Consider the following 25,228-nt stretch of genomic DNA (forward strand, 5'->3'; position numbering starts at 1 on the left):
GCACCCCAACAGCCGAATTCAGGGGTACTTCCATCTCCGCGCTGTGCCTGTGCTGACCACAGCCCAGGGAGTGCTGCTGGCAGCAGGCGTGCAGAGCTGGGCGGTGCAACACAGCACGGCACGGCACAGCATGCTCCCCTCGCACCCCAGGGAGCTGCCCCCACCACTTCGGGTGATGCGATTGATTCCAGGGACCTGGGGAGGGCTCTGTGCCACCCAGCACCCCAGCACCTCACCCCAGCACCTGCCAATGGCGCCTGTGCAAGGGGCAGGCTTTGCTCCTGCCCGGCTCTTCTGCTTCCTCGCTCCCCCTCCGACACTTGGGGAGGTGGTTTGCCTTCACCCTTGGAGGACAGAGAGCAGATGGATGAAGACACTTTTGTGTTCTCCACCCAAACACACCAGGCAGAGCAGCCTGGGTGACCACACCAACTCTGCCACTTTTCTCTGACCATTGCCGAATCTCCCATCATCTATCAAGGTAAATTAAAGTGAAGCCTTTGAGCCCTCTGTCACCCTAAAAGGCACCATGCTCACACTGCTCCCCTTCCCCACAAACCAAAGTGCCATCGCCAGGAGAGAAAACCCCTGAGCAGGACCGGTGCTTGGCTGCAGTAACGGGGAGAAGTGAGGAAACGCGCATGGACCTGTAACTTGTAAGCGCTTTAATCTGCAGTGTTTACCCTTGAGGCAAAGCAAGCAGGAGAGCTGCTAATGACTGGATTTATTGGGCCTATTTTTAGAAGAATGTCAGAGGTTAATTCCACGGCAATTACTGCCCAACTGGTGTTCACCTACTGCCTGGAGTGCAGCTCTCCATCAGCACGAAGTGGGGAAGGGGAAGAATGAACACAGCCTCAGAGACCCAGTGCTGGGTGCAAGATTGATTTTGCAATGAACAGCACTTAGCTATGATAACAACCAGCTCATTCCTGCCATGACGGCTGACAGCATTTGCATTTCTTTTCCCTCTCATTTCTGCAGTCCACCTGTACTAACAGGGTTGTAGAGCCCATGGCTGCAGCCTCTGCAGCTCTGGGAAGGGGCAGATCCCTGTGCCAGCTGCGGCTGCAAACACCGGCTGGGCACTCAGGCCACCAGCACCACCCGGACTGGGGGCACTGGCACCCTCAGAGCCCCCTGAGCACCGCGATGATTTCTCTTGCTTATTAGCTCTGTCATCTGCCAGTGGAGAAAACATCTGAACCACATAACCTGAATTGTCCCTTCTCCTTCCAATGATTTCTGTCCATCTCGGACACCTACTAGAAAGTTACCCCAGCAAATTAGAAAAGACAAGGAAGAAAAGGCCATCAACCCAAATTCAGAGAGTGGCACAGACTTCTGCAGCTGCTGGGAACACTTCTAATGGTCTGTCTCCCAGGATGTCAGCCAAGATAGCACCCACCAAATGCACGCCCCATGCCGTGGCGTCTCCCAGACGAGGCATCTCAGAGCCCCTTCCACAGCCGCGGGCTCCCCCAGAACAACATACCTCCGCTGCAGGATGCTCCCTCAGCCGAGCGAGTGACTCCACGAGGGTCTGGGAGTCAGAACAGCCACCATCAGCCGGCAGCGCCCAGGCAGCCGCCTCGTCCCAGTGGTGTGGGACACTCATCACCAGCATACACCGCTGCTCACCAGCACACACCACTGCCCTCAGCCCGCCCACAGCAGCACCCCGACCTCAAGCACACCCACTCAGGCAGACGGCTGCCGAGCCTCAGTTCACACAGGCTTTGCCTCTCCTGCTGCCCATGTGGGTGGGTTGTGTCTTCTGAGACATGCCAGGGGGGGAACCAACCCTCCAGCACAGAGAAACCTGGGACACAAGAGCACCCCCAATTTATTCACACTGCCCACAGCTCTGTGTCTTCAAGGGGACTTCCCCGCTCACTCTCTGGATCTTCTCTGTCCCTGATGGTGTGGAAGGAGCCCACCACATCTGCTGAGTTGTGAAAACCCAGATGGCTGCAGGCAGGTGAGTGATGAACTCTGGGCTGCTCCTATTAATATTTGTGCATCTTCCCCATATTGTCCCACCTCTCCAGCACGAAGCACATTTGTAGTGACACATGAATGCATTCAGAAGTTCATCTTAATTCACTTAGAACACTTGGTTGCTGTGAACAGATTTAGGGAGATGATTTCACCACAGACGGAGATGGCGCTGCAGAAGCAAAACCCAAGAGGCTAAGGGTAACACCTCCGTCCTGCAGAGCAAGCAGAAAGGGGGATGTGTGCTGAGGGCCGGACTGGCTGGCACTGAGCTGGAAAACTCTCAAGGCGAAGCGCTTTATTCCTTTGCATGGGGCCCTTCTGCCTCAGACTGCCTCTGTGGGCAGCAGAGTCTGCCAGACAGGTTTTAACCATCTGCTACGAACATTAATAAAAAGGCTGAAAAGCGATGCACAGGGGCTGAGCTCTGCTCTTGCTTACACCAGTGAAGAGCAAGGCTAAGTGCAGCAGAGCTGGCTGCAGCATTGGGCACAGACAACTGTTAAGGATTTCAGTCTTTTGGGGTTAAAGTTACTGAATGGATCTTGAACTTCTTCAGATCACCTGTTCTTCCTCTCTTGGCTGGCTTTGAACTATTGGTTAAGTATCATTCCCGTTTAGCAGCTGGGAAGATGGGTCATGGAAGGTTTTCAGGGTTGTTTTTTCTCTGGTTTCCCTTAAGCAATGTAATCTACACATACTTCTTGGTTGCTTCTGCTGTTCTTGCACACTCTTTAAAACCTCTTGTAACAGATCACCTCTCTGCCAATAGGTTTACAATCCATTAATGCATCAGATAATGTGATGCACAGCCTCTGACCTCTAGATTACCATTTCACATCCGATACGGACTGGAGGCAACCAGGCACCATCCCTGGTGTGCCCAAGACTTCCCTGCACTGTGTGCAAGGTGCTGCTCTCCTCTGCACAGCTCCTGAACTAAGCCATAACATGAAGCTAGTAAGTTCCTTAGTTTTGGCAGAACGAAAAAGGAGATCAACAACCTGCTCCCACGGTACAGACACATTTTTGATGTTGCTGTTAAACAAGCATCTACTATGAAAAACAGATGTCTCTCATGCCCACCCAGTTCTTTAACCTTGCATTTGCTTGACTGATAGGCCAGAACAGCAAGGACCCATGAAGTCCCTTGCATGAGGGAAACCTTTGCAAAGATGCCACACCGAAGTTAGAACCTCAGAAATTTAATTAGCAAAACATCAGTGAACAAAACATCCACCTGATATAGTTCTATTTCCTACAATCACCATGTTCAAAGGGCAGGACAGGTATTTTTAAACACCCGATAAAGGTTGGCAAGGAACACCTAGACAGGGCAAATCCCACCCATGCTGCTGCGAACCTGCCAGACTTGCTACAGCATTTAAGCATCCTGCAGAATCAGAAACCAATTTGCAATTTCAAGGAAAGGACATTGGGTCTAACAAATAGAAGAAAAAACATATCCCTGAAAAGTTAAGCCAAAAGCCGTCTTCCATTCTCACAGGTAATTACATCCACAGCTGCAGACAGATACCACAGCCAAAATCCAACATGCTCAAGCACTGAGAAACTTTGTGTTTGGAACCAAATCTGGCCCAGCAGCTTGAGCTAAGCCCCAGTTCAAGCAGAGGTTTTCATTCCTGTAGCAGGTGACCTCCACTCCGGTGAGCATCGCTGCGATGTCCTCAGCTGAGCCTGGCATCAGCAGAGGTGTCATGCGGAGAATGCGCCAGGGATGGACTTGGAACAGAAGCTGCAGCAGTAGCCAAGGAACTGCAGAGGCCATGGCCAGGCAGTGTTAACGTGCACCTCACACTAAGTGGTATTTTTTCCTTCTAAAATTACTGGGTTGAAAATGTATCTGTTTTGCACTATTTAATCTTCTCCATTGCCAGCTGCTGGTTTTAGGTCATTCACTTTTCAATGAATTAAAAATAACTTCCTGTGCTGCAGTGAGACATTTTTCAGACAGCGCCTGCTACCTAATGCATCACCTTGTCAGCAGAGCTATCATCTGAAACACCGGGGCTGGGCATCATGAGGATCCTCGTGCCACTCCGGCCCTGCCACCCGTTTATTCTGTGCCTGTGGGGAAGGGGGATGCAGGTCCACAGGACCTCCCAGATTGACCGTTTGCTCGTGCCTGTCGTCAGGATTTCAGACAAGGATAACAACAGAGCCTGGCTAACAACACGCTTTCATATCTTAAAAAACCCTAACAATTAAAAAAACCTCTCTCATGAGTGGAAGTATTCAACCCAACCCAAAACCCACCACTGTCTACAGGAGCATCACCCCAGGCACCCATGGGCTGGGCTCTGGCTCTTCTCTGACATCTCTGGGTAGTAATAACAGTCTGGCATTGCACAGGAAAACATCCCCGAGGGGTAAAATGGAGGAGGCTTCAAGAGGTTACAATTCAGGAGCACATGGCAGCATCAGATCCTTTTCAAAGATGTCTCTCGACAAACTTGGGCCCCTCCAGCACAGGCTGGTCCGTCACGGGCTGCTGCCTGCTCATCCCCACCCGCTGCACTTGAGAGACATGAGAGGGTGATTATTAATTAAAATTCACATGTATTTGCATTGAAATGATCAATAATTTATGCCCATTTCTCCTAAGGTTCCTACAGCAGTTTTGTGACAACAGAAAGGAAAAAAGCTTCTCTTTTTTTTTGCTTTTTCATTTCCTTCATCACCTCCTACACGCTCAGTGCCCAGAATGCGGGAATTTAAAGAAAACAGTTTCCATGGAGACCCTCCCCTCCACCAGCACCCGCCCATCCTCCCTTCCCTCAGCACCAGTGCTCCTTCACGCTTTCATGCTAAAAATATCGAAGATGGGATTTGATTTCCGCCGTAGCATTACAGTTTTATCAGAAAAATAGGAAATTTATAATACACACACACACCCCTCCCCCTCTCCCAGTGTGGAGGGAAGGCATGCTCTCCACGAGGAACAGTAAAATGAACCCGTTATTAAAAAGAGAGAACACAAAATCAGGGGAGCTGCAGTCGGTGCTGAGACCTGCATCCCCAGAGCAGCCCGACCGGAGCGGGGAGCTGCCCGTGCTGCCGCCCCTCTCCTCCTGCCCACCAATGCAGGGGCCTGACCGGGTGCCCTGTACCTGCTCCCGGCGCATCCCAGGCACCTTGTCCGTGCTCCCAGCGCATCCCAGGCACCTTGTCCCCACTCCCGGCACATCCTGTCTGCCCCAGCATCATCATCAGCTCCAAGAAGAAGGGCCCTGATACCGCCTGTCCCAGCAGGGAGGCCACGGGGACGCTACGTGTGTCCCACCAAACGTACCAGGAGCATACATCCCCGATTCGCACAGGATGACACCCATGGTCCAGCCTGTGAGTTCGCGGCCGCAGCAGGACAGCCATTAGCCCGGTGGCAGGGGGATCCCTGGGCTCAAACCCACAGGGCAGAGGGGTGTCCCCCAGTCCTCCCGGGGGCTCTGCCCGCTGCTGTGTGCCCCCACGTCACGTCAGCCAGTGCGGCTGGCGCAGGGCAGCGGCTCACACCCAGCACAGTCCAGGACAGCCCATGCCTCCTCCTGACTGGCACAGTTTTCCAGGGCCTGCCTTGCACAGAAGTGCTGGGTTTTTGCCCTTTCTTCCAAAGTTGACCAGTTTCCAGGAGGGCAGAACGATTTCACCTGGGGCGGGATGGTGCAGCCCACTGCACGTTGCCGGATCGCATTGCAGGACTGATCCAACAGTCTAAAACAGCTGTGAAGCACAGCAAGCCAGAAAGAGGTTCAAAGTAGGGAAAGCCAGGGAAAAATCTGTCTGCAGGTGAGAATACCCTTTCCAGCTGAGGTACACGTGTTACACAACGTTTAACATCCAGAGCTTAAAAACCCACAATTTTTATTAGCTTTTCAGAAATGTACTTGCACTGTGCTTACAATGACTACAGAATACATTGGGTGACGTGGCCGGGCAGGCTGGCAGGTACTGGCTGTGAGGTGCTGCCCGGCGTGGCAGCGTGGGCATTCCCATGTACTGTACTGCCTGTGGGACCCAGCTGCTGCCCAGACCAGCTCTGCTGTCGATGCTGGGAGGGATGTCGGCAGAGGCTCATTTCAAGGGCTTGCAGCACGCCACTGGCACTGGCCTCATGCTAACTGCCAGAAGGTGTGCCAGAGCACTGTCAGCTTAAAGCAGGGAACGCATGAGTCACCGCATGACAGCGTCTTCCCTGGTTGCCTCTGCTCCCATGCCTTCTGCACCCACGAGAGTCACGCAGCCTTTCTGAGCACTATCTCCTTTCCATTTCTGCAAAGCTTAGCTCTCTGCAAGCCCCAGAGAAAACCCTTTAGAGGCAGGAAGAGCGTTACTGTAAGCAGCATTATGATAAATTGGGTACAGTGAGAAGATCACAAACAGCAAACTTTGTGTCTGAGGTCCACAAATGAGTCACTCATACAGCTGCAAAATTAGCAATTTCCAACCCAACAAGACACAGAGCTGACATCTCCACATCACTATGCAAGGTTTCACCCTAAAGCTCGTCTGTTCCTATAAAAGTCTCATACAGCCTGCTCGTTTGCCCGAGGCACTGGTATTGGAGAGCCAGTGTGTTCTCCAAGTCCTGCTGCTCGATCACCATTGCTCAGCCCCTCATGCATGAAACGACCCTAGATTTTCACTCCCCCAAAACAAGTGACAAGTAGGTGTTCTTGCTGCTACTTTGTAGGGCAGCCACCAAGCTGGTGGAGCCCTGCTGAATTCAAGAGGATGCGTCTATTTACAGTCTCGCAATATCTAAGAGAAGTGCATCACGTAGCAATAATCAGCAGAGAAAAGGTAGAAAGTAAATCTGTGAAATTTTCAATTATTTTTAGGATTATTCTTGTTCCTGCCAAAATGTTGACAAAAATCCAACAAAAGCCTCAAATTTTGTCCAGCTTCAGTTCCAAGGAACTAGCCCCTGCCTCCCTGCTCCTTGGAAGGGGTCACAGCCATGGTCCATCCCACAGGGACACTTAGGGGCAACCCAGAAGGGATTTGCCTCTACACCAGCCCTGGCAATCTGGTTCCTTCCAGCCATGCAGAGCTTTGCTCTCATTTCTTTCTCTTTACTTTTTTATGTACCTACTGAAAAGGTGATACCAGTTCTTTCCCAGAACAGAAACATCAGCTTTTCTTGGGCAAGCCCTATCCCAGAGTGACAGGGAGACTCTCCTCAGCCCCGACACCTGGGACAGAGCAGAGGGGATGCTTCAGCCCTCGCAGCTCTGCTCTGCACCTCAGACCTGATGGTCCCCAAGACCTGCACTTTTTCTGCAGTTGAGGGCAATCCGCAAACGCTGGGAGTCCAGGAAGGAGGACCAAGAATGACCGGCCTCTTGTCACTTATTCCTGTATCTCCTTCCCCTCTGGCTGCTTTCTCAGTGGGACAGGTCTCTTTTGGGGTGGGTAGGGTGGGCAGGCCCACGGTCCCATACCCACACACAGGTCCAGGAGCTGTGCAGATGACACCATCAGGCCAGTTCCTTCCTTAATTCCTCAAGGGTGGAGCTCTGCCTTTCTCAGGCAGCTCCGGACCTCTTAACTACACCAGACTGTCCCCAGCTCGCTGGCATGCTCCTGCCTGCTCAGCCCTGCCAGCCGGGGCCTGGCGCCGTGGGCCCCGGGAAGGCTGCGGAGGGGACTCGTGACCACAGCTTGGCTCCAGATGCCCCATTCTTTTTATTATTTGTATAAATCACTTGGCGGATGGCACCGCACACAAAGCCTCCAACTCTGCAGATGATAATAAATTGGGAAGCACCATAAATAACGGCAAACCAGGCTGCCAAATGAAGAAGGATTTAGATATTCAAATCCCAGGCTATGAGTTGTCAAATCCAGTTTAATGCTGATAAGTGTGGGATAATAACTCACTGCAAACACGTCTCTCCTCCCCCTCACGTCAGTCCCTCAAACAGAGCGAGGGCAGAGGGGGATTTGCTGAGCGGACAGGGACGCTGGCCCCGACCAGGAACGTATCTGAGCTGTGGTTATCCCCCTGCCCAGACTGCTGCTCAGCTGCGATGGAGAAAGCAAATGGGACGCCGATGGATTCTGTTAACTGGAGAACAAAATCTACATCTGAAACCATTCAGGTGCATGAAGAAAGCACGAGGAGATCATGAAAAATTAAAGGGCTTAGGGAGGGAAATGAAGGACACAGCCACGTCTGGTAATGGGAGAGCCAGATCACAAACCCACCCATGGATCCTCTGCAGGGGTCTCGGTACAGGTCTCTGCATCCCAGCACTCCGTGGCAGGAGGTGGACCTCAAGCTCAGAGAGGGGTTTCAAGGAGGATGCAAACTTTTGAGTTTCCACTGAATAATGCAGCACAGTCCTCAGCCACAGCCTCCCGAGGAGGACTCCTGGCTCTGAACCTCAGTGACAGCCTGTGGGTCTTATCTTGCTCAGGAAATTGAGACTCTTAGCATTTCACTGTTTAAAAGAGAACCCTTTGGTTTCCCTTTCTGTCTGCCTCTCCAAAAAAAAAAAAAAAAGAGAGCGAGCGGGTTTTTTTTTAATAACTCTGAAATGCACATGCTGTCAGCAATGAGGAATTCACGCTGCTTGTCAGAGCTTTAAATGCAGACTTGTGGAGTTTTGACGGAGAGTTGTGAAAATACCAATGTGCAGGCTTGAACACTGCAAGATGTTTTAAAAGGAGCCATAACCTGCTCTCACTTTTCTAAGTTCAGATTTACAAAAGAAAAAACCCAAACCAACCAAACCCCAGTCCCAAATGCAGACAGGCCAACCGTGCCTTTCTGCTGTGGGTGCTGACCGGCCATCAAATGGAGAATGCTTCTGGTGCCAGTCCCTCCTGATCTGCACACAACAGGGACCTCTGCATCGGGAAGGCAGCCGAGGAGTTGTCCTGGCCACTTCAGGGACTTGGACGCTTTACAGGTTCACCTCCTGGGTAGATAGCCAGGGGACCTTGGAAACACTTGCCATGAAATGAAGCACCCCAGCAGCTCCAAGAGCAGCACTGGCAGTGCCGGCTGCAGGAGGAGCAGGACCCAGTCCTGTGCCCCCCCAGCACAGCCAGCAGCCCATGGCAGAGCCAGACCTCTCAGTTTCCACCCCAACAGGCAGAGCAAAAAGCTCATCCAAAGACATGAATGCAGCTTTCTTCCCTGCCTGTGAAAAAGTGTTAGCGAGGAACCAAAATGAGGAGGACTTCAGGGTCCCTCAGCTACAGAAAAGACAGGCTAAAGAGCAAAGCCTGGGCAAAGCTATGGAGCTGGAAGGGGACATGGAAGCACCATCCAAGTCCCGACAGAACAGGGCAAAGTGTGATTTGCAGGGTGACACGAGGCTGAGCCAGGGCCATCAATCCTCCCCCAAACTGTGTGGTCCACGGCGGCGGGGGGAGTGGGGCGGGAAGGGAAGAGGACAGCAGAGGTTAAACTGGGATCTAATGGCATGCAAAATCACATGTGATTGATCTGCATTGATTTTTCCCTGCTGAGGTGAATGATAGCCTGGCAAACAGAAATCAATTCCACTGCATTAAGCCCAGTAAGGATCTGGTATCATCAGCAAAACGGCCTGAAACACCATCACTTGCCGACACCGCGAAGCGCAGCGCAGCGCAGCATGGCACCTGCGCCTGCCCGACCCCTCCATTCCAGCTGGGCCAGGGCTGCGGCGAAGGAGGGAGGACAGGCTTTGCAGAAAACCACCATGCCGGAACACCTCCAAGCCCTGGGGAAAGCCCAGGCCCGTTCCTCTGCCCCATTGCAAGTCCTGTTTCCTAAAGGGATCGGCCTGGAGTCACAGCTCGGAGTCGGACCTCCCAGCAGCTTTGGGGAGGGCTGGACGTGCTGCTGAGCTCTGCCGTCTGGGAACGGCTTCTCGTCGCGATGATGTGATGCTGCAGAGCTAGCAGCAGCTGCTACTCTTCCCCAGAATGGAATAACTCTCCTAGATTTAAGTGCTAAAAATACTGGCACATTCAAAATTTCTTTGCCCTTGTTACAGCAAAGAATAATTTAGTGCTACCAACCTCGACGAAAGAAAATTCCATCTGGTAGCTCCCCCAGTGCATCTCTGCAGCATCCCCCACTGCAGCACCTGTTTCAGAGTGCCTACATGAAAGAATGTGAATTTACATCTCTCCCATCATCCTCGCAAGGTTTAATTCACTGTTACTGCTGGAAATGAGAGTTCAGGAGGAAATAATGTCATGGAAGTGTTTAGCATGAAGGCGCATGGAGAACAGCGGCTCTTGTGGTCCCAGATGCCTGGGTGCACGGGGCAGCGCTCTGTCCCCGTCACATGGCAGCTGCGATTGAACACTCCTCCAAAGCTGAATGCCATCAGCAGAAACCATGCAGCTTTGAAATGGGATGGGTTGGTTCATTAACAGAAGCAGAGTAATAAAGTAGAAAAGAAAGCCAACAAGAGCTTTCAGACAGAACCAAAACTTAGTACGGCACTTGACAGAGACACTTCTGTTTCACCCCAACATGTCTTGATTTTAGAGGGTCCCGTTGCAGCTGATTATAACAGACTTGTGTGGTAAACCAAAGGGTAGGAGCCTCCATCTCAAGGGACCTCTCCCAGCACGGAGCAGAAATGTGTTCGCTTTCATCCTCCCTACCGAATGTGGGACCCAGGAGATGTAAGGCTCTGGCCCCTCCTGCCCGGCCACACAGTGTGGCCATTACCCTGCTGTGGTGGTGCATTCCCCCCTCCCGCCCCAACCTCCTGGGCTGCTCTATGATCTCAGAATTCCCATTAGGCCTTGGCCTTTGTGTAATGAGTTGGGCAGTTAAGCATCCCTTGACCATACCAGGAACGTCTGCATGGCTAAGGTGGGAAGCGGCACTGACTGTACCAAGAATTCCTGTTGCCTGGCTGAGGTGGGGAACAAGAGCGGGAATAATTAGTCATCCCCTGACAGCCTTGGAACATCCCTTACCTGGATCGTAGCTTGAGTGAAATGGTACCACTGTTACTAGAATTCCAGTAATTGGCTGATGACTAAAGCCAATCATCTCATGAACCTATGAACAGTGGTACCAAGTGAGACCCTTTGAGCTCTCCTGGGCCGCAGCGAGCTGCGACCAGCATCTCCCTCTGAACGGGTTGCCTCTCAGAGCTCGCAAACTCTTCAGTTTGTGAAAATCAGAGGACCGTTGCTGAAAGCCAACGACAGGAACTGGGCTGATACCCTTCACTCCTCAAGGCCCAACCCTTCGACCATTGAGAAATGCCAAGACATTTGACATTAGTATTTCACTGAACTCGAGGGAAATTTTTAACAGGTATACGTTTGTTTATATATATATATATATGCATCTTAGTGTTTGTGCGCAGGTGTGTGTGAATTGACCCAGTTATCCAATAGCAAGTATAATACAAATATTGCCCTTTCAAATCTATAACTAAGTCACTGTTGTGATTGTAGTAAATTCTATTGAATCACTTTGTAAATGTTACAATGATCAAATTCTGCTAAATCTTGTGATTCACCTCAAACTGTGAATGAACCTCAGACTGCTGCTGCACACATAATCCCTTTAGACATAAATGGTTGCCCACGTCTGGGACTAGGAGTGGATCTCAGCCGCACCTAGGTTCCATCAGGAGTTTAGAAAGCAAGGGGGTCTTCTCTGAACCTCGTGACTCAACAGGAGGGTCTCCCCTACCTTTCTACATCTCCAATCTCCGTGCAAATCATGAAAAAAATCAATTCTAATTTGATTTTCCTTTGTATGTTTCTCCATCACCCTTTTGCATCTTCAGTCTCTGGATAAATCAATCTAGTTTGATTCTCACTTGATTTTTCTTTGTACACTTCATCCATGTCTTAAGTAATAGAGTGAACCTTGCCATTGTGAAGTTGCACTTTCATAAATTCCTGTTAAATCACTTTTGCTAATACCTTTGACAGTGATTCTTTAAGCAGGCCAAACCACTCATTTGCGACACTTGCATCCGGGAGTGACAAACTGCACCTTCTGCCTTGCGGTTTCAGATGACTCCCCAGGAAGCACAGGGAGAGGGGGAAAGAGCTATGACTGGAAGGTGAAGGTACGTCCTGGAGCTCAGCTGTCCCCTGCCCTCCCAGCCCTGCAGGGACGAGCAAGCAGCACAGCAGAGAGGGAAGAGAGGAGGTGAAACAGAGAGGTACAGGGGGATCGGTCTACGTGACAGGCTGGGCCAAACCTCCTACCCCTACCAGGATACCCATGTGCCACATGGTGGGAAAGATCTCTTGTGCTTCGGGCAGGAACACCCAGATCCTGACCTGCCCAGGGAAAACTCATACTGCGGGGAAGGATGTGGCCCTCCAGCTGCCAAGGAGCCGCTCACAGCTTTGGTGCTGCACCGGAGCAGACTGCAGACATCGTGCTGCAGCAGCCATGGGCCATGTCCCACGGGGTATGCAGTAGTCGCTGCTCTCAGGGCAGAAGAGCTTGCTTCAGAAAATGGTGGCGGTTTTAGATGGTAGCTCTGGGGAAGAAATAGAAAAGGCAGAGGCCAAGGGCTGAAAGCAGCAAGGCGAAGGCTGGCATACACAGTGAAACCCCCTGCGCTGGGCTCTTGCGACCCCCTTCTCCCAACCAGACACGAGTCCCTTCATTAACCAGACAGGCTTGCTGCAAGCTGAAGAGGAGGTTAACGGAGCAGAGGGCAAAGCTACAGGGCTGGTTTCCAATTAGGCTGCCCTGGCTCCCCTGGCCCCAGCAGTGCCTGCGGAGGGGCAGCCCAGCCAGCCCCAAAATGCTTGCGTGTGCACTGTGAACTCTTGCTGGTTGTGGATTTGCACGTGCAACACAAAACTCCTCTTTCAGTATTAGGATGTGCAACTCGTTAGCTCTTGGATTAATTACAATTTTTAATTGGTCAGGCTATGAAAACCTTATAGAGCTGTTATACATTACACCTGTGATGGCTGAACAGCATGTTAATCAAGACAATTAGCGTGGGACCCAGAGAATCTCTCTACCAGCGCAAATAATCCTTCTCACTTTGAGAGGAAAATTAACAGCTGCTTTACGGTGTCCCAGAGCACCTCGCTTTGCAGGAGACCTGGATCAGCCCTCCACCAGGCAAGTGGGTGCTCCCTGGCCAGGATGGCACAGCCTCTGCTGCGGGGACCAGCTCTCGCGCCCATGAAGACCCCTGGCCTCCAGCTGAACAGCAGGACAGGCTGTGCCCCATGAGAGTGCCCGCGGCCACTCCTGGCACCTGGAAACAGCGAAAGCCGTTTCTGGGGCCTGTCCGCTTGGCACCAGGCTTGAACACCATCATCCTCTGAGATACAAACTTAAATACACACATAAGTAGGGGAGAAGGCTGCGCTACCCACTCACGGAAGACAAACGTGCACACAGCTCTACGCGTGATGGAAAAGATTTAAAGATGCTGCCTTAATAATCCTGATTGTGGCAGGACAGACACACTGTAAGTATGCGTAAAATAATGACAAAACATGCTCCACATCATTTCCTGTATTAGTTTTCTTCTCTTTTTACTGTTCCTTTCTACATTATTCCTCCTGCATTCACACACACACACAGAAGTACAGCCTTCCATTAGATGCTGATGTTTCTACTGTTAAAGGGGATCAGAGGACCAGCACTTGGGAAGCGATCTGATCCGAGAGCAGTTTGTCCGCACCCAATGCCACTCCCCAGTGCCAGCCCCTGCCTGCAGACCATGCCTCTCCCCCCCAGCCCCTCTGCTCATGGCTGGACGCTGCGCTAGCTGCCTCTGCTGTGCTGATGAGCAGGCTCATGCTGCCAGAAGCATCCCCAGACAACTCATCCGACTGTACTCTGCGCCTTGGCTCGCTGCAGAATTTACGTTGTCATCCTTTTGCCAAGAGACTTAGAGGCACACTAGACAGAAAACCTCCTCAATATGGCTGCTCTGGGCTTAGGAACAGTAATGGAAGATCCAAGTACACCTGCAAAAATATACTCTTAAAATAAATTAGACTTTGTAAAAAGCACCTGAGCATCGATCAAGTCCTCCACTTCACCCTTTCCACACTAACACCTTTAAAAACTCTAAGGCTTTCTACAAACCTCGGGCTCTCTACCGGGTCTGCCACAAGACTATCTGGGCACTTCTCATTCCTGGGCATATAGGAATAAGCAACCCAGAAAGTGGTTTGGTTTCCAAATACCTTCCAAAAACCTGTAGTTTCCAGTGACATCACTAGTTGCTGAAACCTGAACAGCTTACATAGGAAACACAAATTCATAGATATTAACAATACCTAGCTCTTTGTATTTAAAAGATCTTTATCAGCAGCAGCAATACAGACTGCTTTTCTAGCAAGATCAACATCGTGCTGACCACTACAGCAACCGGTTCTGACCATCAATACATACATGTATTCTCAAGATGTTGCCTTGCAAACCCAGGAAACCCTAATACATGTATACCACTGTTAAATTATTACAGCAAAAGGGGCGGTGTACAGACACCAGGATGGATGTTTTGCCAAAGCGCTCAGTGTGCCATGCATTCTGTCTTTCTGGTCATCTTGCTGAAGCCATCTGTTAGCTTATCAGCAAAACCTATTGATTTTTTAAAAATTTTAATTAGAAGTATCCAAATGTCAGCTAAGCAAGTAAAATTTGGAAGCAGCAAAGCTTTCCTCTCATGTATAGCAGCTGTTTTCAGCTTATGACCAAAATTTGTTATCATCTTGCACTGATGTCATTCTCTGTCTCATTATTCCAGTTTAGTGCCCCTGGAACAAGCACCTAGGCTGAACGCAGGCGGCACAACATGCAGTGACTACAGAGATTTCCTCCTGCAAGTGGAGTTTCTAACAGGACATTGACACTGGAGCGTTCAATAATGAGCACCACTGATAGAGGCTTATTCCCTGAAGGATCATAAAGTACTCTACAAACATGGAGACTCATAGTAACAATTTTACCAGTGGGCAAACTTGGGCACGGGATGACTAAATGAGCTGCCTGAATCCCCTAAGCCATAAGTGCTGTCTGGGCTACTCGGCTCAGAGTTTTTCTGTTTTGTCCCCCTTCCCAGTTTTCTGACACCTGAGTAAAGTCAAGAGCCTACAGCCAGGAGTGGGGCAGCTCCCATAAGGTTTCTCACGGGGTCCTCCCTTGCCAGCCAAGGACTCTGCCTGCCTGCAGCTCCCCTCAAAGTCTGCCAGAACTGGGTTCCCCTGGCCATAAGGTCCAAAGACCTTCTGGCCAGTCAGCTCTTCTAGTGCTTCCAGCTCTACAGACATTTCTGTAATACTGTCACAGGCACCAGCCAGTGCAGTGCAGGACACGGCGCAGCCCTCGAGTGCTCACACAGGCATGTTTCAGATCTCAGCACCCCAGGTTAGGCACTTACAGGATGGACATCACAACTGTTCACTTTCTCTCCAGCTCTGAGGTGAGATGCTTCACTTTCACCTCCTCTGAAGCTCCTGGGATCAGACATCTCCTCACCAAAATACCACTGCTGGCCACACACGCACGCTTGCTTTTCAGCAGCACTTCAGCTATGAACTGGAGATTGCAGCCCTCATGGCCCACGTCAAGTACAGCCCCAGGATACTCCCTCTCTAAAGCTGAAAAGCCGTAATGAGGGCGACACAGCTTAGAATATGCTTTAGAAAGCTAATAGAGCAAACAACAAAATGGGAAAAGGATAGTCTATTGTGTAAATAGAATGGACCCATCGCAGAGTTTTCATAAAGACACCAGAAAACAAGAGCACCTCCTGGGGCAGCCTGTGTGTGGGGGCAGCCAGGGAGGCAGCACAGAGGGAGAAACACCAGTGGATCAGTGGTGAGCTGTGGGTGGGCCTGGTGCACACTGGGGAATGGGAGGAGGCAAACAGGGAATGCAGCCGACGGGAGATAAGCACCTTCCGCATGGAGCGGCTGAGCCTTCTCAGCCATAATCTACCTTTAAAAAAAGCATACATGGAAGCCACAGCCCTCAGAGAGTGCCGATACTTGAAAGAATGTGCTTAATATCCTAATTCTATATTTAGGGGAAAGCAAACACACTAAAGCTATGTACAGACAGTCCCTGGCATTTGTTGCATAGATTTGAATTTAATCAGCTAAAGATGGCTTAATCCAACATCTGGGGCTATATCAACCAGGAAGGCATCACAAAAGGATTTCTTTCATGTTGGGCTCAAGCAGCTGCAGCCCAGCGGTGCCGGGCAATGCTACCCTGTACCTACTCCGTTGGAGCCACCCCATGTCCAAGCAAACAGGGCATTTCAATTTGACACCGGCCACCACAGTGCTCGGCCAAGAGCATTTCTCCTGCGTCTGTCCCAGTCAAGTCCCATCGCCTGTAGGTCCTCGCGCTCGTCCTCCAGCCCATGCCCCCCTCCCCAGGAGGCGGCGTGGCCTGTCAGCACCCACCGCTGCCCTCCCCACTGCCTTCGGGGACGGACTGGTGCCACTCAGGGTCCTCCCTCCGGGACGTGACCTGTGCCCGCAGGCGTGCAAAGGCACTGCACCCATGGCAGGCAGCCGCCATCGGGCTGCTCGGGCTCTGCCACCGTGCAGGGCTCAACGATGATGCCCACTACAGCTCCACCGCTCCGCACCCAGGGGCACAAACCCCTCACAAAGCAGTGCAAAAACTCACGCTAACCCAGGAAAAGCCTGACAGAGCACCTGCATGGGGCCAGTCCACAACACACATTTAATCTGCTCAGTTTAAAACTGATCATAAACTAGATTCTTCTGCCTGCTTTAACATTTCTTCCAACGGAAGCTGGATGTCCATGCCATCACTTTCAATCTGCCCCTGCAAGAGCCTGTCTCAAGACATTTTCCATGCGGTATTTTAATTAAACTTTCTTTCTTTCAATTTAGTGTTAGGTTCATTAAGTGATGTTCTGAGCCACTGAAATGAATTGCTTAAAAGTAATTTGTGCAGCAGCTGAAGGAGATTATAAATGAGTCCATCTTTTGAACTTTGCAGTTTTTGCTGGTGTCAGTTTGCAGTGTATGTATGCACATTTCTGTACATAGTAGCATTCAGCATCATTTGATGTAATGGTTCAGAAAATGTAACAGGCATCAGCCTCTGCAAAGTCCTGCCCAATTTCAACGTGAAGCAGGCAGCAGCTGACGGAATGAGGAACCTGCCTTCGTGGTGCTCACCGGCACAGCACCACATGGCAAAACCTGAAGCCGTGCTGCAGAAAGCACTCTAGTGTTGCATGTGCTGCCTTCACCCTGGAGATGGCCTATGATCTGTCTGAGTAAGAAAGCATTCTGTCTCTTGCTGGTAAGTAACAGAGAGTAAAAAATACATGGTTTACAAATTGCAAGTGTAAATAACAAATATTTCTTTTTGAAAGCAATCAGGAATTTCGAATACACACCTGGCTGTACTGCTCTTCTCCCGACTCAGATAAAGAACTAATACACTGCTGGAATTACCTCCTCCTGTCTGCCCAAAAAAGAAATAACCTTGCTTACTTCCCTGGGTGATAAATCACTACTCAATCTGTATCTGAAATGGAGAGGTTATGGTCATGCTATTTTTAGGATCTGCTAGGTTGTGATAACAAGAATTCATCTTTAACATGGGAGAACTAATATCTTTAAGCTTAAAGATGTCCACATCTAGCTATGCTGCTAATCATCACCATCATCTGTAAGAAATATATATAGCGCAACACTGAAGGACCCTTCAACAATATGAGGCAACAGGTACCTGCTGATCACTCTCCAGCAAAGCCTTTTCATTACCACAAACCAGTCTGTTAATTTTTACTGTGAGTTAAGCACGCAAACGCCCAGGATTTCAGTGAGCTAAAAGAGTAAAGATCCTCTGGAGCAGTTTGGAGAGCTCAGAAAGTTCCTCTGCTTTTCTGCTGATGTGCATCACGAGAACTTATCTCAGGGTTATGGCCAGGGTAGGTGCTGTGTGAGTGGTATCACCCCTGCATGGGGACCTGAACTCCCACCACCCTTGGTGGCTGAGCTGCTACCCCACGAGACTGTCCCCAAAGCACCCAACTGACCCATTGGCTCGATGTACATTTGAGGACGTCCCAACACAAACACGCTCGTGTCCATTCTCCAGCTGACCAGTTCAGACCAACTCCTCCACGCAGAGTAAACAGGCTGCAAGGCATCTCACCACGCCAGCACCCCAGCCCGCTGGTCTGTCCACTGCCAGCCTGGGGTAGCCACGTAGCCGTGTCTTGCATGCTGGCAAATTCAACTACAGTCCCCTTTGTTTTTAATTTTTAATTAATCATTTTACCATGGATTTTGTCCTCTTGGAAAGAAAATTCATTCGGATTTATTTTAACCTATCTTTAGTGGAAACAGACAGACAAACCTTGCTTGTTACCAGGGAATAAACTCTGGGATGTAATACGCTTCCAAATGGAAGCACAGACATTCATTAGATCAAATGAAAACCCTCTCCCAGTCAGATGGGATTTAATTAAGTTGATTCTGACATGGAATTAAAGGTCTTTGCTGGGAGCTTGGTTTCTGGTGTCGGGGCTGTATCATTGAAGCTAAACATAGTACTTTCCAAGGCACTATTAGTACAAAATATTTTGGACAAAATTGTTAGGCTGAGATAATCTTGACACTGTTCATCCACCACAGTGCAGGAACCAGAGCTGGTGCCGAACCTGGCTGTTCCTAGTGAGGTCTTATTGTTAACACAGTAACACGGCAAAGTTGATCAGACTGCATGGAAAACCGATTTGTTTATTCTAAAACGAGTGACAAATGCAGAGACAAATACAGAAAATGATCCCACAACACAATAGGGCCAAGCAGTGGCAGAAAGCTATCGCTCGTCTAGACATGGCGACTGCTATTTCACAAGATCCACATGCAATCGAACAGCAGCACCGCTGTGCTTTTAGTAAAACATCCCATTCTCAGGTCCACTGATTTTCTATCAGACTGTGAGTAATTCTGCTTAAACAAATGGCCTGCCCAGTCTTGTCACGCGGGTCCATGGGGAACGGGGGCTCTCAGCTCCCGCGCCAGGAGCACAGCAGCTCTCAGGAGGCTGCGGATGAGGGGCTGGGCTGGGGGCACGGCCATCACGGGAAAGCACCAGAGCCGACAGCTCCAGCCGAGGCCAAGGCTGAGGCTGGCTGAAGCCGGTGCAGGGAACAGGCCCGTCCTGCCCCAATGAACCACCGAGAGCGTCACCTTGGCAGAGGGACATGGTGGCCTGTAGGAGCCGGGATGGGTGGGATGGGGGTGTCGGCACCAGCCAGAAGATGGGGGAAATCCCCCCAAATGTCACATCTCAGCCCCACGCCAGGCGTGGGGGGCCCCTCCCGACTCTCATCTGACTCCCTCCCAAATCGCTCCGCAGGGACCCCGCTACATGGCAGAAACCCCCCTCCCTCCACATTTATGGGCTGCCACACGGGGCCGGGGCCAGGGCCAGCAGCGCTGCTGGGCACCTCTTCCCTGTGGGCAGCAGCATCACCCACCGCCACCTCCGCTCTCCTCGCCCCCACATCCCCCCTCACCCCCCACCGCCTTGGCCCCAGCCGGGGCAGATCACAGCGGCTGCCCCCAGGGTCAGCACAGGTTCCTGCTGCCTGACGGGCTGCTCAGGTCTGCAGGGTCACACCGGTGGTGTTCAGGCATGCAGAAGATAAGATTCAATTAATGATTTCCAGGGAGGCCAGAGCCTATTACGAGTACGTCCCTTGCTGTTCCCCATGGTGACCTACAGCTCAGGGACGTTTCAGACCTTGGCCGGCCACAGGCTCACACCAACCTCTGATTTACGGCGCAGGCTGCAAGGCAAAATCACCTGGATTTAAACAGTCTTATGCAGCACCGCCACTGAAAACATTGGGCTTTTCATATGTCTGGGGTTTTTTTACAACTATTTAATTTCCCAAGAGTTAGGGCCTTGTCACAAGAGAAGGTGGAGAACTATTTTTCTTCTATTGTCCACACTTTGTCTGAACAAAGCCCTGGTTAGTGGTGAAGAGCGTGACTCCACATATATCATAGGTGAACGGTGTGGCACCACGAGTATAAAGGTCTTGAACACAAGTCAGTTACTGACACAAGAGGAACAGGGTGAGTATGAAAAATGGCTCTGATCCAGCAGGAGAAGAGTTATTGAGAGTGTCTCAAGCGCCCATGGTCAACACCAAATAGACATAATTATACAACATCCAACAATTTCCACTGAAAACCCACAGTGATAAACAATGTTCTCTTACAGACCATCTTCTAGAAATGATTTCAAGGTTTTGTAAATATTAATCATCACCATACCTCTGTGAGATAAGAGCTAGGTACCCTGTCTCTATTCCTCCCCGTGTTGTCAATGAGAAAGCAGGTTACCAGATGTTACTAGATGTTAGGCAATATTGCTTTTATATGCCATCCATGGCCTGCCCAATGCTTATCCGAAGACAAGGCATTGGGTTTCCCTCTCCTCACATTGCTGTGTGCTGAGGTTCACCAAGAAGTGAATTACATTTTTTGAGTAAGGCCATACAGCACATAGAACAGGTTTAAACCCTGCTTTAAGTCTGAATCACAGCCAGCTTTAGTTCAGAGCTCCCCACCCAAACACGGCAGCATCACCCACCTCCAGTGACTCCAAGCATCGCTGCCAGCCCAGTCAAGCCTTTTCAAGTCTGGCGGTGCCCTGTAATGCTAATGAATTTGGGACAATCTCTGCTACAAAGAGGGATTGGTACCATAAAAGCTCACACACGCCTGCCTCGGGTAGGATGATCCAGCGTCCAAACACGGCACTCGACATCGGTTCATGCCAGGAAGGAGGAACAGCAGTTTCTAGTGACAGATGACATGCTGTCAATGCAACATCCTCCTTACACTGTTTTGTTGCCTGCCTGGTACAGCCTGCATCAGTCGTAGTTGTTTGTGTAGGCTTCCACTGTGGCAGTGACGGGAGAGCTGGGGAATCAACAAATGTTTTAATATTCTGGAGCAATGCTCTGGGCAGATCAGCAGGCTGCCGCTGTGGCTCTCTGCATGCAAGGTGAGACAGTGCTTCATCCCGGGGATGGGGGACACTGTCAAGGCGGGGACAAGGAGCAGCATCACTCCCCCAAAATGGCCATCGCAGCAAAAGTGACCGCAGGACACCTAAGGGCTGACGTGGTCCCTTCCAACACGCCCAGGTGCAAGCTGAGGGTAATGATGTGGATTTTAGCAATTGTGCTGGGAAGCTGCTCCCCACTCTAAGGAAGATCTGGGGGTTACTTAATTCAAAACAGAAAACAAAAACTGCACTGTGGGTTGTGAGCACATGTTTGGGCTTCTTTCAGAAGGGGAAAAAGTGAAAATACTAATTAACCTCAGTTGTTGGAAGAATGCCCTGCAGAAACGTGACTCAGAATGGGTCACAAATCATAAAATAATAATAATAAAAAAGCCACAATGCTCTGGGGACATTAAGCGATTACAGAGAGTTGTTATTTGGCTGATTTTCACACTTCATTAGCATATGCATAATTTAACAAGTGAACGTGCTGAGGGCTGGCAAGACATAAGAGCCACTTTCTTGAAACACGAACTGTAAATTGGGACCGCCACAGTCAGATTTTTTTTTTTTTTTTAAATCATGATGGAAAAGCAATAGACATCAATTCTAGGCCTTCAACAGAAGCAACTGATTTTCAGGGACCAAGGACCAAGTAGAGAGCTGCTATGGAAAGGCAGCTTCACCTCTGGAGTGAGGCTTTAACGTGGCCCAGAGCACCCAGTTTTACATGGCTGGGAGCTACTTCAAAGCAGTTTAACGTAAAATTAGATAAATCTAGGTGAAAACAACACAGTGAATCTGTGACTTTCTACCAAAAAAGGTGTACACATCCTCCAGTTAATGAGGGATTTAGTGTGTAAGGACTGTGCCAAACCAGACTGTGTCAGAAGGTCCGGTTGCTCTAATGCACGCCCTTCGTTTTTGCAACAGCAAAACGGACTGCGACACTGACTGTCCAGGCTTCCCCCATGGATCAATTGCTACTAGTAATTAATGGCCTGTCAGTCCCTGGGAGGGCTTCTGCCATACGCACAGGCAGAGAGGACATCTGACACCTTGGGCCTCAGACCTGCAAGCTGGTCCACAAAACACTGTGAAACCTGGGAGCACTTCGGGAAGCTGGAGCTCCCCCGCTGCCACTGGCACCCCTGCCCAGCGCTCCCCGCTGCACAGCATCACCCTTCCAGCAGGCCAGGTGGTGGAGAGCCTCCAAAATGTCACTTGATTTCAAGGGTGTGAAGAGCTGCGGTACAGGTAACAGAGGAAGTGCCATCCCCAAGCAGCTCCTTTCGGAAGGGTGGAAGAGCTACGGCTTGTGCATTGCAGCCGGGTGGGGGCAAGCCCTCTGCACAGGGCACCCCTGGGTGCTGCTGCTGGGCATGAACTGCCAAGACAAGGGGGCTTGGGATGAGGAAGCTCTCCAGTCACCCTCAAGCATTTTCTTTTCCTTTTCCACTTTATGGCTGAACAGCCCAGCCCTGGTTTATTAACACCTATTTTTAATCCTCTCCAGAGTGCTCTGCTTTACCAAACCCTTTCTTTGGGGCTTGGTTTCTCTGCCTTTGATCTGCTAATTGGCCTTCACCCTCTCTGATTCCTTTTACACTGCTTCCACACACAAATTCACTCCTTCACTGCCTGATTTGCCCCACCTTTCTAGGGGGGCTGCCTGCCCTCCTGCCAGGCCCCCACCCCTCCCCGCTCACCCCCAGCCCACCCGCACCCAGCAGCAGTGGGAGAGCACCCGAGTGCTGGCATCGCGCTGCTGCTGGCACCCCGCGGCTCACCATGGGCGAGAGCCTCGCTGGCACAAACTGGGGCTCCCACCTCTAGTCCAGAAAGGGAGGGGGAGGGAAGAGGCTTACGGCCGGTCAGGGAACCCACCGGCAGCCCCAGCGAGCAAGGTCTCTGCAGCCACTCATGCCGGGGAAGAACAGCTCCTGCTGCCCCATCAGCAGCGGCTGCTGCTGCTTGTCCAGCTTTCACCGCGGGAGCAGCGGGAGGGCACTTAAGCGGAGGATGGACAGACTTTTGGGATTTACCGTCAGAGCAGGGGACCTTCCAGCACGCTTATTCCCCTTCCAGTGGGGGAGAAATGAGGGCACGAAACAAGGACAATTCATCTGTCCCAAGACTGCTCCGTTTATGTGGAAGGGGCAATGCCAAGATGTACCAGACCGTGCGGGGCCCTGGGCTGCTGCCAGCCCTCGTTCACGCCGCAGAGGCAGGCAGCCCGCTCCATCAGCTGTGACGCCGAGGGACCGACATCGGCCATGTACAACAGCACCCTGGATAAGCAGCCCAGGGCATGCGCTGCCCATCACAGGGATGCCCGAGCAAGCAGGGTCTCAGCCACAGCCATGTGGGCTCTTCAGGGCCCAAGGGCTCCTGCGGCACCCGAGCAGGGCTGTGTGAGCACCGCGAGAAAGGGAGATCAGTATAAGGAGACCTGCAAGCTAAAGAGAAAAGGACAGTTCAAATAATACTGGAGAGAGGAGCCTTATGCAAAAAAAAAATCTCTCACTCCTTTTCCCCCGCAATCTGCAGCGGCCACATTTCTAACAACTGTTCCAGACTAATTTCTCCATATTTTAACAGATGTTCTGTTTATGAAACTGCAAGAGGATTTAGGACTTATGAATAATGCCATGAGGTCTGGGAGATGTTTCTTTATATGATTAACTGACCACAGGCCATTTGTTTTACAACAAAGATGTTCAATGATCCATGCACACTGATTTATTCAGACCCTGTCTATTGTAATGGTTGACATCTCCCTGGTACCCTTCATTAGCATCCACACAACGATGGGAGAGATGCAGATCATGAGAGCAAGTCCCCATTGCTCTCCATGATAGTCCATTAGCTAGGGCAGAATCGATAGGCACCAAACCCAAGATCATGATGAGGGGAACCTAACAACTGGCAAACCAGGTTTCACAAGTAAAGCAGGTTTGGTGAAGTCCTGCTTTCAGGGCTTCCCTAGCACTCTGCTTAGTGGGGCATTTTTGCATGTTTCACCAACATTTCTGATTTTAGATATAATAGTATTTGCTGCAAAGATAACAAAGCATTTTCTTTACTACCCCACCGCTTGCTCCATGGGACCACTCCCAACTGCGCTGCCAGCACGGCTTGTCCCATGCAGTGGGAGCCCGTCACCGCTGCCTGCTCGCTACCCAACACACCCAGCAGCAGCTTTGTCTTTGCTAATGAGCCACACAAGCAACGAGGATCCCAGAGCGACAGGCAGTCTCCCAAACATAAAGCGAGGCAGAAGCTGACCCTTCTAGCTATGAGTCTCTAAAGGTGAATAGTATCTTTCCAGTGCTGTAGTGCAAATAAATTGGGGGAAGCAAATAATAGTCTTGTCATATCCGAACACTCCCTGACATTGTTTGCAGCTGAAATATTGCTGCACTGAGGCAGTGTGTGAGAACTGGCAAGTGGATCTCACTCTAAATGAAAGTGGAACTGACAAATACACCTTAATTGTCCAAATTAAACAGCTGATGGCGAGTACCTGGCATCATCCAGGTAACACATATTTACTTTCCATAAGCACTTGATTTTGATCGGTCTAAGTTCCAGGGAAGGCAAATGTTAATGGCTGCTGGAATGGTTATTTTTATTCTGACTTTAGCTCTTAATAAATGAACAAGAAATTTTATGACTACGGAAGAACTTTGAGCTTCTCCATCAAATGAAACACAGCAATGCCTGGGTGGCACTTAATGTTGTTTTGTTTTGCTGCACATAAATAATTACGAGTGAGGATGCAGTACTTTGAAGTTGAACTTAGGAGTATGAAAAGCTACAGTGAGAGTAATAAATTATGCAAAACTATTTGTGCTTGGAATGCCAACGTTTCAAGATGATGCAAATAGCCACTTTTTTAACCTCTTCTAAAACCCAAAGAAGCCTTGGGACCAAAGCATATGGTTCAAGCCAGCTACCCATAGCAAGCTTAATGCTTCCACCAGTCAGCAAGGATTTGGTCAATTAGTTTATTAATGTGTTTATGCAAATACAGAGGAAAAGAGTTGGGGAAAGTCTCCTTGATTTCTCTCTGCCAAACTTATTGAGCACTGTTGGGCTGAGAAAATGTTAATCTAAAAAAAAAAATCTTAAAAAAACAACAGCCCCCCCCATCAGTCCCAAGCATCCTGACAGGCAGAACTGATGACCCCATCAGATGGATGGGGCTTC

General features: G+C 50.4%; 2 protein-coding genes across 5 annotated transcripts in view; both read right to left on the bottom strand.

Annotated features, from left to right (window-relative positions):
- LARS1 (leucyl-tRNA synthetase 1) overlaps positions 1 to 25,228 on the bottom strand; it is a 349,414-nt gene that overhangs the window by 165,047 nt on the left and 159,139 nt on the right. The gene's annotated exons all lie outside the window — the stretch shown is intronic.
- Positions 1 to 25,228, bottom strand: part of PPP2R2B (protein phosphatase 2 regulatory subunit Bbeta) — a 115,981-nt gene that overhangs the window by 29,435 nt on the left and 61,318 nt on the right. The gene's annotated exons all lie outside the window — the stretch shown is intronic.

The sequence above is a fragment of the Haliaeetus albicilla genome, chromosome 27, assembly GCF_947461875.1.
Source record: "Haliaeetus albicilla chromosome 27, bHalAlb1.1, whole genome shotgun sequence".
Classification (NCBI taxonomy): domain Eukaryota; kingdom Metazoa; phylum Chordata; class Aves; order Accipitriformes; family Accipitridae; genus Haliaeetus; species Haliaeetus albicilla.